Source organism: Salvelinus sp. IW2-2015, linkage group LG36, assembly GCF_002910315.2.
Source record: "Salvelinus sp. IW2-2015 linkage group LG36, ASM291031v2, whole genome shotgun sequence".
NCBI classification, from domain to species: Eukaryota; Metazoa; Chordata; class Actinopteri; order Salmoniformes; family Salmonidae; genus Salvelinus; species Salvelinus sp. IW2-2015.
The window spans coordinates 16,767,137-16,779,516 of record NC_036875.1 but is presented as its reverse complement, the minus strand read 5'-3'; the positions used below and the strand labels follow the sequence as shown (position 1 = coordinate 16,779,516).

The window sequence follows — 12,380 nt, the reverse complement described above, 5'->3', positions numbered from 1 at the left end:
CCATATGCAACATTTAAGCATCCTGCCATATGCCCTACCAATCCCATTGTTTCACTAGTAGCAATGCTAAAGCTGGCTATGGGGTAAGCAAATAAAGAAAACTAAGCCATATTTTTGGTAATTGTCTCTCGGGATCAATGGATGAATTGCTTTTTGTCAATAAAATGAAGTATATTTAAAATGTTGGATGTAGCACCCCTTTAAATAGCAGTTGTTTTTTCCACATAAATATGACAAAATGTATATTTACTTCAAAATTCTAAAAATGATACTGATATCAAATGATGGTGAATCAACTTTTTAGTATGTTGATTGTATTTGGATTGCACTTGGAAAAAAACTCCACATTAATTAAGGGAACCATTTATAATGACATTTTACAAAATATGCAAATTAACTGTAATTTTGCCCAAATAACAGTCTGTTTTGACAACAAAAAAAGTCAGATAACATTATTTGCATGTCTAATGATGTTTTGATATGAATTAAGTTGATATTTTGCTATGATTGTTGCTTTTTCCAATGTCCCCAGTTGTTAATTCATGTACTATGTGTAAAATATGTTGGTAGTATGAGGGTTAATTTCTTCAAGATGCCTGACTAATTAATTACATTCAGGGAACATTGTCTCTGAACATTATTTCATAACCAACCCAGAAGCAAAGGAGCAAACAAAAAAAAATTCTCAGAACATTCTAGGAACATTCTTGGAACATAATTCTGGTTGTGCACCAACTCTGTGTTTTCAGACCCTATAAGTAATTCCTCCCATATGATCATGGAAGTTCCTGGCCTCACATTTCATGCGGCAGCCATGTAAGTAGGACAGGAGAATGGACATACCACATCATGTTGACTCGCAGTTTGCATTGGGCACTACCAGATGTCAAGGAAAACAATAACAAACGCACACAGATGCTAGGGAAGAGCCGTTTCACAAATGGACATGCAAGGAACCAAACGTCTTAGGCATGAGTGTTATGTTTACCCACCATAATATAGGAAGGACATGCATCGCCTGAACTGGCCCACAGAGACATGCAGTATAATTCTGGAGATGATAGTGAAGCAGACACTTGTGTTGGGGGAAGAAAATATGCTTCATATTGGCACAGCAAGGGGGAGTAGAGGATCTTATANTATAATTCTGGAGATGATAGTGAAGCAGACACTTGTGTTGGGGGAAGAAAATATGCTTCATATTGGCACAGCAAGGGGGAGTAGAGGATCTTATATCAACTTTCCTCTTCACCCAAATGACAAACCCAGATGCAAAGCCTCTGCCTCTTCCCACACCACCTGCAGATGGTTTGCCAACCCTACCAAAGCTTGGCATGCACAGTCAAGAATCTTCCCACCATTGTATTACTCACTAGATAAGGCCAGTGATGGCATTCCCAACATTTGCTGACAATGAGGAAGTCTCAAGGAGGTATCCCTGCTGCTAAATAACAATTGGACACACAATGGTAAAGCATGCTGTTAGTAAGGCAGCATTTCAAAAACACATCATACTAATGGCCTTGGAAAATATGCAAATTCCGTGTCAAGTGAAACAAGTTCATTTTCTTTTTTTGTATAAACTTGCCAAATCACAAGGGATCTTCGAAGGTTAAAACTAAAGAGATGTTGACATTTTGACGAGATTAAAGTGCAAACGTATAGAGTACTATGTAATGTACCTTGCGGAAATATCAGGACTGTGCCTAAAGTAAAATGAGGCACAACACAGTCAGGGCCCGGTTTCACAATAGCGATGGAACTTAGGCTTACAAGTGTTTTATTGATGCATCTTTCCTACAATGGCTGTAGATGTAACATGCGTTTCCCAAAACACCAAGCTGACATATCATGAAATTCAACAAAAATACAAATGTAATGTGTTGGTCCATGTTTCATGAGCTAAAATAAAAGATAGCAGAACTTTTCCATGTGCACCAAAAGGTTATTTCTCTAAAATGTTGTGAACACATTTGTTTACATCCCTGTTAGTGAGCATTTCAAATTTTCCAAGACAATCCATCCACCTGACAGGTGTGGCATATCAAGAAGCTGATTAAACAGCATGATCATTACACAGGTGCATCTTGTGCTGGGGTCAATAAAAGGCCACTCTAAAATGTGCAGTTTTGTCACAAAACACAATGCCACAGATGTCTCACGTTTTGAGGGAGTATGCAATTGGCATGCTGACTGCATGAATGTCAGCCAGAGCTGTTGCCAGATAATTTAATGTTAATTTCTCTACCATAAGCCGCCTCCACATCCTGCTTCTTCACCTGCGGGATCGTCTAAAAACAGGCACCTGGACAGCTGATGAAACTGTGGGTTTGCACAAGCGAAGAACTTCTGCACTAACTGTCAGAAACCATCTCAGGAAAGCTCAACTGTGTGCTTGTTGTCCTCACCAGGGTCTTGACCTGACTGCAGTTTGGAGTCGTAATCGACTTCAGTGGGCAAATGCTCACCTTCGATAGCCACTAGCACGCTGAAGAAGTGTGCTCTTCACGCATGAATCCAGGTTTCAACAGTACCGGGTCGATGGCAGACAGTATGGCATCGTGTGGGCCCCATGGTGCCCAATGGTGCCGGTGTGGTTATGGTTTGGGCAGGCATGAGCTACGGACAATGAACACAATTGCATTTTATCGATGGCCGTTAGAATGCTCAGAGATACCGTGACGAGATCCTGAGGCCCATTGTCGTGCCATTCATCTGCCGTCATCATCTCATGTATCAGCATGATAATGCACAGCCCCATGGTGCAAGGATCTGTATTCTGTACACAATTCCTGGAAGCTGAAAATGTTCCAGTTCTTCTATGGCCTGCATACCAGACATGTCACCCATTGAGCATGTGTGGGATGCTCTGGATCGACAGCGTGTTCCAATTCCCACCAATATCCAGCAACTTCGCACAGCCATTGAAGAGGAGAGGGACAGCATTCCACAGGCCACAATCAACAGCCTGATCAACTCTATGCGAAGGAGATGTATCGCGCTGCATGAGGCAAATGGTGGATTTCCTTATACAGTATATGAACTGTAACTCACTAAAATCGTAGACATTTTTGCATGTGGTTTATATTTTGTTCAGTGTATATTGAGACAAATCACAAAAAGCAAAATAGAACTCAATTGAATTGAACATGAAATGTTTTTCAATATGATTGAAATAGGGCTATAGCCTACTGTTTATATTTTATTGCAGGCATCTCGGTTTTCATTTGAAGCAACCTTTTATACGTCCCTTGTTTGTAACATTGGCAACTTTGTATTTGTAGTCAACGTTATTCTGAAGTTATCAGCGGTCACAGAGAGACGGATAAACCCTGTGATTGTATGTTTAGCGGAGATCTTTAATGTATAAAGTGAGGTGGCAGGACAAAAAAAAGCATCTAACGACACACTTAGCTGTTCTACAAATGGCCTGAGTCAGGCGTTAGATTACGAGCGTTTTCAAGTGCAACGTTAATAACGATGGTTTAGGAGAAACAGCTCTGAGATTTAGCGACGCTCCTACGAAGGTTCTAACGACGAACTTAGCCCTAAGATGCTTTTGGGAAACCGGGCCCAGGATAATAAGACAATACATATACAGGTCAGAGTTTGATCTGACTATAATTAACATCACTATGGCAACTATATCTCCTAATGCATCTACTTGTGTTCATACTTGAACGTTCAGTTGTACCTCAGTTTTGCACTGATATTCTGAGATTTAAAACAATGTACTCTGACCGAGACTGACGTCTTGTATTTAAATCATAGATGAAAAGTTGACACGTTTCCCTTGTGTCTTGGTAGACTAAACTGAAGTTTTAATATCAACTTACACACGTATTGCCTTGGAGTAGACAGTTTTAAATTACTCATGCAACAACAGTAGTTACTTTCTTAATTAAGAAAAAAACAATACAGACATTTCTGCCTGAAAACCACTTATCTTCTCACTGCGGCTGTGAGCTGCCTACAATGTCATGTCATCCTTGAACAAGGCAATGTGTAATCATCTAATTTGTTTACCAGGCGAATATGAAAAACAAGGGGAAACTCAAAAGGGAGAAACACACGCACACACACNCACACACACACACACACACACACACACACACACACACACACACACACACACACACACACACACACTCATAGGAAAGAATCCGGTTTCAAAGGTTTGCTATGTTGCGCAGCTGGAAAAATACATGTGTAAAAATACACAGGTATAAATACAGCAAGGACGAGTAGCACCATACACAGCACTTGTAGTGTTAATAAAAGTTCAACTTTATATTAGGGGTATGATTTCAATGTAGACTTGAATTACAGTATAGGTTAGTTTAAATAGCCTAACCTGGCAAGCATGAGCCTACTTGTTTTTTAAGTTAAAGAACCTGAAGCAGCAGCATGTAAGAAAACTAGCTCTTATTCCATCACACTTTCCACTTGGCCAGACCACATTTTAAGGTCAGTTGATGATCAAATGCAGTCAAGTGCATTGGGCAAACATGCACACGCATGTAGTGTTGTGTCTAGTCATTACACTGACATTCATTCCCTTGGGGTTTTTAGGCCAAAAGCCACTGTGGAAAAGTTGTTTGTTTACCTTTATGATCTAATCTCTATATCTGTGGTCTGTTTACTTCCACAAGACATCAATTACATACTGGGCATGTAGCCCTTAATCATGGCTYCTCATGGGATACCATTCCCCAAGTTCCCTATGGGAAATATAAAGTTATTCTATCATAAATAATGGCCAGTGAAAGAAAAGGCCAGTGGTGAGTGGACCTCTCAACCCACTGGAAGAGGACCATCCCTTGTCCTTCTGTAGTCTCAGAAGTTCAGCATGTCCATCAAAATGTAACCACGTCACTCCATCCATCCATCCCACTGCCTGAGACCACCATACAAAAAACCCATCCACAGACTAGCATCCCCATTCTACACTAATAAAAAGGGATTCCAAGGGTCTGTGGGCTCAGGCTAGAAGCTGTCCTTGTTGATCCTAGGACCTACAGACCTAGGGTCATGCTACCCAAATCTTAACCATAGTTATTAGAGGTGGGGAGAGTGGCTTTGAAAACGAATTAGGGCAACCTTACTGGACTGAATCAATCAATCAATCAATCAATCAATTTTATTTTATATAGCCCTTCGTACATCAGCTAATATCTCGAAGTGCTGTACAGACACCCAGCCTAAAACCCCAAACAGCTAGTAATGCAGGTGTAGAAGCACTGAACTGGTGAAGGCACCTTTAGTATCCCACCCTATTTATTTATGACGTTTGTTTGGACAGGGACAATGTACAACAAAAACAAAGGTCTCAGAGCACTTATAAGTGATACATTGCTTCAGATTTAGCTAAAAGCTATAGAGCAGATTCAAACCATGTTTAGCCCAGCATCGCTCGTGCTAGCCTGGCTGGGTTTGGCTCAGCAGTGTGAAAGGGGTATTCGTCTCTCGTTGCATCTGAGACTTTCTGACAGATCCTGTCCTGATCTCTATGGAGGCTAGCTGGCCTGTGAACTCGACCTGGGGGGGCCAAAGAATCGTCCCACACGTGCACACCATAGGCCCAAGACTTAACCTCTGAGACCATTCCCCTCACACATGATAGACTCATGTAGGCTACTGTAGCATTAGTGTGTTCACATGTCAACTGGAAAAGAACAAGACATATAAAGTATGCAAATACAGACATGGAAATGAGATGCATGTACAGGCAATGTACAAAGGATTAGAAAGGGTAGTAGTGTACAGAACATTGCAAAATCAGGGATGTTGTGACACACACAGGCAAATGTTAAAACCACAATATTGACATCTGAGTGGGAGGACAGCTATTGAAGATCATAAAAACAAGATGACAATTGTAAATACAGTATCTACTATGCAGACACACAAGCTAGCTCTCTAAATATGTTGAATCTTATGGAAATAATAGGCCTGACACATGAAATAGTTTTCCCTTGTACTATACTGCCCAGGGCAGGGGTGAGATAGTACACTGGATGGGGCGGATACGCATACTAACTCCTAGGGACCCTTTCTCTCTCTCTGTGCCCCATCAGAAGCCACCTCCCACCCTCTAAATCAGGAAGGTTGTGTCAGCCGCTGACAGTTTGTTTAGCACGCATCAACATGGAACACCCCTGGAAATGGCCACAGATTATTTCCACTGTCCTATATTCTTCAAAAAGCCCTCAATGTCAGATAAACGTTAGCCGAGCACACACACGCAAGCATAGAAGATGCTGTCCAAAGGGTCTGACTGTTGCAATAACACACAGTAAGTCCAGTTAACACAACAGGGCTGTCAGTGAAACATACATAGTTAAAATCAACGGTCACTAATTAAAATAATGGTCTGTAATACATGAGTGTGTATGTGTGTTGGGGGAGGGGGGGTCTTTTTAATGTCATTGGGTTTCGACTCGGAATGAAATATAGGGTCTAGAGGGAGGTTTGAGAGAGTGATGCATATCAGCACCATTGTAGTTGAGTGTAATGTGATAGCCGAAGCCTAGGGAGAGCGGAACACTAAACATATGATGTGTGCCAAGGTTGTTGTTTAAACAGGGGGATTCAATAATGGCCCGATGCACTTGAATGCATACGAAGGGTAATAACATATGGAGACAGGATGTGAGATGATGGTGTTATTAGCTCGCTCTCAGATTAATGACTAAACCACAGGCTGGTGAGAAATAGAGAGACAGAGAGACAGAGAGAGAAAGAGAGAGAGACCAATGAGAGGGGGAGAGATTGTGTGTGCATGTGTGTGAGAAAGAGACAGACAGAGAGACAGACAGAGAGACAGACAGAGAGACAGAGACAGACAGACAGACAGACAGACAGACAGACAGACAGACAGACAGACAGACAGACAGACAGACAGACAGACAGACAGACAGACAGACAGACAGACAGACAATCAAGGGCCTCCAGCATGATGAAAGCATCACAATGCATTTGTGTTTGTGCGTCCCGACTTCAAAACATGGGAAATGATTTATTGGATATGGTTTAGCAGTGAGCAGCATCATCTCGGCAGATCAGCAGCATGTATCCACAGTATCTGCTCCCTGAGGAGATACCCTGGCTAACATATCCGCCTGAAGGTGTTTACATCTTCTGGGAGAGAGGATGCTGTCTTAAACTGTGTGGCAGCTGTTGGTTCAGATGATGTTTAGATATCGGAAAAAGTAAGGGGACATTTGTGTTGAGGGGACATTTGTGTTGAGAATTTGTTCAGAAGCTCATCTATTATGCAGACCAAACTATGAACAATGTCAGATTCGAAGGTAGCTTTTGGGATAATACATCATATTCGTCTTTGAAGAATGTTTATTTTTAATTTTTATTCCTCCCATGTTGTGGATTTTTTGCATACTTTTTCATAACATTGTGAGCAGTGAGTTCATATTCACATGTAATGTGAATCTCTAGGTAAGACAATAACGACTGATCTTAACTTATCCGAGATACAGTCCATTCTGTAGCTAGACCAGAGTGAGAAACAGACACATTTTCAATCGTCAACACTGTTTTCCTTGTTGACTTTTTTGGATGCCTCAGCATACTCTGTGCCATGGAGATGGTTGAGCATCTAAAGGCAATGTTACCAAGTCACCTTTTTTACACTGACATTTAATATCCAACTTCGAGGCAGCATGCAATGGCCACTCTACAGGACTGGTCGGGTGTGGAATCCAAATCCAATGCTTTACAGTTCAAAACAAATACTCCCCTTTTACTATGTGAGCCCATACAGATGAAGGATCTTAATTTAATCACACTTATTTTGCTACAAATGTTCCTGCACTGTAGGAAATGTTAACTTGCAGTGAATTCAAGGTTAAAAAATGCTTCTAAAGTTTGTAATTTCCACTTTAAAATGTCAGACTTGATTTGCCCTAACGAAAAATATATCAACCCCTACAAAAAAATGTCCATTAATTATATTATAATCCCAAAAATAATTTCCTGTTGCTGCAGGATTCTTTTCCTGCTGTAGCAAACTGGCTCAAATGAAGATCCTACATCTGTATATTTACTGCGAACACTTGGCCATTAATCCTTGCGGACTTATTAGACACTTCTGTCAGTTGGCATCTCATGAGATATTCAGACTGAAGAACCTTCTCCGGCTGTCCTATATCGCCAGTCCATGCAGTGAAACAGCATATTTTCCTCAGCACGCTTTTAAATGGAACACAAAAAAATCTTGAAAAATGTCATAAATGTTGAAAGAAGCAATAATATTTTGCGTCATGTTATTTTTTTCATGCTAGTGGGTTATTGTGGATGTTTAATTAGTCATTTGACTTGTGAGAGTGCTTGTGAGTTTAAAAGAGTGCAAATTATGGACGTTGGGGTAAGATGAGGAATACAGTGTCAGCAAAATGCATCTGGAAAGGCTTTATGATGTCTAAAGTGTCCTGATGGACTTGAATGTTTTATAATACTTGGTTTGTACATGTCTACTTTATCCTCTCCTTGAAGGAGTAATATCTCTGCATTTCTCATCGTATCGAGGCAAGATCTGATGTGAGCATCATCATCATCTTCATCATGGTCTTCCCTCTAGCTTCCGCACAACATTTCATCAAGTCCAATCTGTGCCTTACATAACAATGCAGCTGATTCAACAACAACTTGAGATAGCACTGGTGCCAAACAGTGTTCGGGTACACCAAGAATGACACCGCTGCAATGCTGTCAGTAAACGTTCAGTTCAACTGGGTATGCTGTGCCATGTCAAATCAATGTCTGCATTTCATGTCTGTTTTCAAATGTAACAGTGTCTGTGGAAAACCCCATTTTCCCTGTGTCTGAAGACAGTTGATGATATTACAAGATGGCTATCTGTGATACAAAAATTCTCATTCATTTGACTCAATGTTCAGGCCAAATAGAAAAACTCTCCTGTTAACTCATTCTCAAACAGCAATATGCATACACTTACGGAATGCCCAGTAAATTACTTTTTGTTTAGGAATAACATGGTTATGATGACAATTTAAGATTTATAGGTTACCTACCATATCATGCCCTAAATTAAAACGAATTGCTAGCCTAACACTTACACTTTATGTGCAGCTTCCACTATAAAGTTTGAAAAGGTTCCATATAAGGAACCATACAAGGTTGTAAAAACACATCTTGAATAAAGCCTGAGTTACAAAATAATTACATATTGTAGGATGTCTTCCTTATAAACATGTAATGAAGCATGTTGCAGTGCAACCTTACTGATAGGCTACCTCCCACTAAGCATTTACCATCAGGCAACATCTTTTGGACGTCTTTTTTTGRTCATRTCCTCGGACGTTGATTTCTGGACCAAATCTGAACCAATCATAGACGTCTATATTTGGTTCAGATTTAGACCGGCTTTGATTTCAACGTCCGGACCTGCCTATGTTTGTCCCACATATAGGCCGAGATAGCACTGGTGGACAGCACAGTACAGTTTGGACAGCACAGTACAGTACAATAGAGCACAACAGAGTACAGTACATTACAGTACACGATAAAGAAAAATACAGTACACGACCACAGAGTACACTAGAGTTACAGTAAAGTTTAAAAAAAAGTATATTATAGTGTACTGTATTGTACCCTACTTTACTCTAATGTACTTCACTGAACTAAACTGTACTGTACTCTACTGAATTAAACTATTTGGCACTCTACTGTACTSTACTGAATTAAACTGTACTGTCCTGTACTGTACTGTACTGTACTGAATTAAACTATACGGCATTCTACTGTATTGTACTGAATTAAACTGTACTGTATTGTACTGTACTCTACTGAATTAAACTATACTGTACTCTACTGTACTGTGTCTACTGCACTCTAATAAATTCATCTCAACTGTACTATACGGTACTTTAACGTACTCTAATGAATTAAACTCTACTGTACCCTACTGTACTGTACTGTAATGTACTGTACTCTGAATAAAACTCTGTACTGTACCGTATTTTACTATACTCTTCAGTGTTCTACTGTGCTGTACTAAACTGTTCCCTACTGTACTGTGATTTTCAAACTTCTGAAACATAGCCTAGACGTCTATGATTCGTTCAGATTTGGATCTGGTCCACACCGACCAAATTTGTACTTGTTTGGGTGTGGAGTTTATTAGAAGATAAAACCCAGCATGCTTTGCTAGTGTTTGTTTTACATTTACATTTTGGTCATTTCTAACCTTTCATTCTGCACCTGAAATGCAGGTGATGTCAACGTCTGGAAAATACTTCTAAAATACATATTTTCAACTAATTTTGCTTACTGGGCTTGCATTTGTTTTCTGTTCCAATCCTTTCAATTCCTTTAAAATTAAAACTCTTTTTTGGAAAGGTTGTCATAGATTAAACAAATCCGTTTAACACTAACATAACCTAATGATTAAGTATTCATAGGCTATTCCAAGTAATAGGCTATAGCCTCGTTATTGACCTAAATCCTGATCTTCTTCAATACTGTATCACAGGGGTATCGACCAAGCCTTCTCTTGATGTGTTCTCATTTCCCAATGGAATTATGCAAAATATTACTGCAAATGACTAGCCTATCTGCGGTGCGCAATTGATTTTTGAGTACTACAAGAAATACAGTAGTCTATCCATGTCGACAGTGCACTGAAATCCAAAAACCAATTTCAGGACAAAATTAATCCGACAGAAATGTAGCTCATTACAACAGACTCTTTCCGATTATCATGGTCTTGAATTGGATATTCATAGGCTCTTGATTTGAGAAATGCAAATGCCTATGCATGGATAAAACTGGAAAATAGTAATCTTAAAATAGATCTGTAAATATGGCCATTATAGGCTATTCGAATATTTCTTACCTGATGACAATAGCTTAAAATCCAATGGCAACGTGATTTAGAAAGTCACATAAACCGACCAAACACTCCAGAGACAGCTTTCCAAATGCAACCTTCGGTGCGGTGATAGTGAACCAAACCCAACGGATCCCGGACACTCAATGAATAAAGTGTCAGACTAGCACTGCTGTCAGGTTGTTGGAAGCCACCCACTATTGTTAGCCGACTTCCTCTTCCATCACGAATTAGCCTACAGCGCTTCGGGAGAACCCACCAAGCTTTAATATCATTCACGCGTAACAGACGCCGACGGCATGTAGGGGAGACCGGGTTGGTTGTCTCGGGGGTTGGGCCCGGTTTCCCAATAGCGATGGAACTTAAAAAGTGCGTCGTTGAGGCATGTGTCGATACTGATAGGATCGAAAGAAAGGCAGCGCTGCTCTCGGGTCATCTGTCTCCATCCAAATCTTATTTTAACATTAGAATTATTCCACAATACTGACGTCGGATCATCTCCTAGAGAAATATTATCACATCTGCAAATACTCAGGCAGCTAATTCTAATGCTTAGCCTATAATAATGAACTAAATCAACATTTTGCATATCACTGCGCACATGTTAGGCTACACATAWTGAAATATATTTAGGTAAAAATTACAGTAGCCAAATAGCAAAATAACTMAATTGAATGAACATGAAATTGATGTCAATATTATTGAAATATTTAGGCCTATATGTAGCCTATAGGGGAGACTGGGGATGGTTGCAACACTTTTTGCATTTTTGTCAATTTCTCAGAGATTGTCAATTTCTCCGAGATTGTTTGAGCTACAACATTCAAAATGTGGTAGGAACAACTTACATTGGTCTTCTACAAATTGGTATAGGCAATATATCTCTAAATCAAACGGACAAGGTGTGACTTTGTCTCAAATACAAGGAGTGAAATGTTACAATTTACCCCACCAGCAAACCCCCGAGGTCAGTTGTAATAGGGCTTGGGTTGAAATTTTAAAGTTTAAARAAATGCATAAATCATGACATAAAACAACATATTGAAAGCCTTTATTGAGAACATGAGAACAACATTGCCATGTTTAAAATTCTGTTTGGAAGAAATAATAAAATAATTGTTATTATTTTTACACTCCACTAACTGGCCATTTTCAACTAAACAATAATGTCTTACTACTAAACAACAAGATCTGAAGTAAACAACTGAATGTTTGTGTGTGTGTGTGCGTGCGTGTGTGTGTTTATGAGTAAGTGAGTGAGTCACAGTTGCGATATATGGTAGTCCTGGGGAACAGGCTTGGTGGGCCCATAATTCACATTCCCAGTACTGCACCCAGACCGCGTTAGGCTTGCTACAACTAACCCTGACCCTTGAAGCCATTAGCTACACAGCAAATTCCCCTGTGTTAAATTAACACCGAAAATGTGGATCCGAATAGCATAGGAGGTTGGTGGCACCTTAATTGGGGAGGACGGGCTCGTGGAAATAACTGGAGCAAAATAGGTGGAATG

The 12,380-nt window shown here is 40.0% G+C and overlaps 1 protein-coding gene across 3 annotated transcripts in view; it reads right to left on the bottom strand.

Moving 5' to 3' along the window:
- Positions 1 to 11,014, bottom strand: part of LOC111959933 (calcitonin gene-related peptide type 1 receptor) — a 43,328-nt gene extending 32,314 nt beyond the window's left edge. For 2 of the 3 annotated variants that reach the window (XM_023981788.2, XM_023981790.2), the window contains exon 1: positions 10,874 to 11,014. The gene's annotated coding sequence lies outside the window, so the exon portion shown is untranslated. The remainder of the gene's footprint in view (positions 1 to 10,873) is intronic. The other variant, XM_023981789.2, reaches the window with a different exon arrangement.
- Positions 11,015 to 12,380: the final 1,366 nt, after the last annotated feature.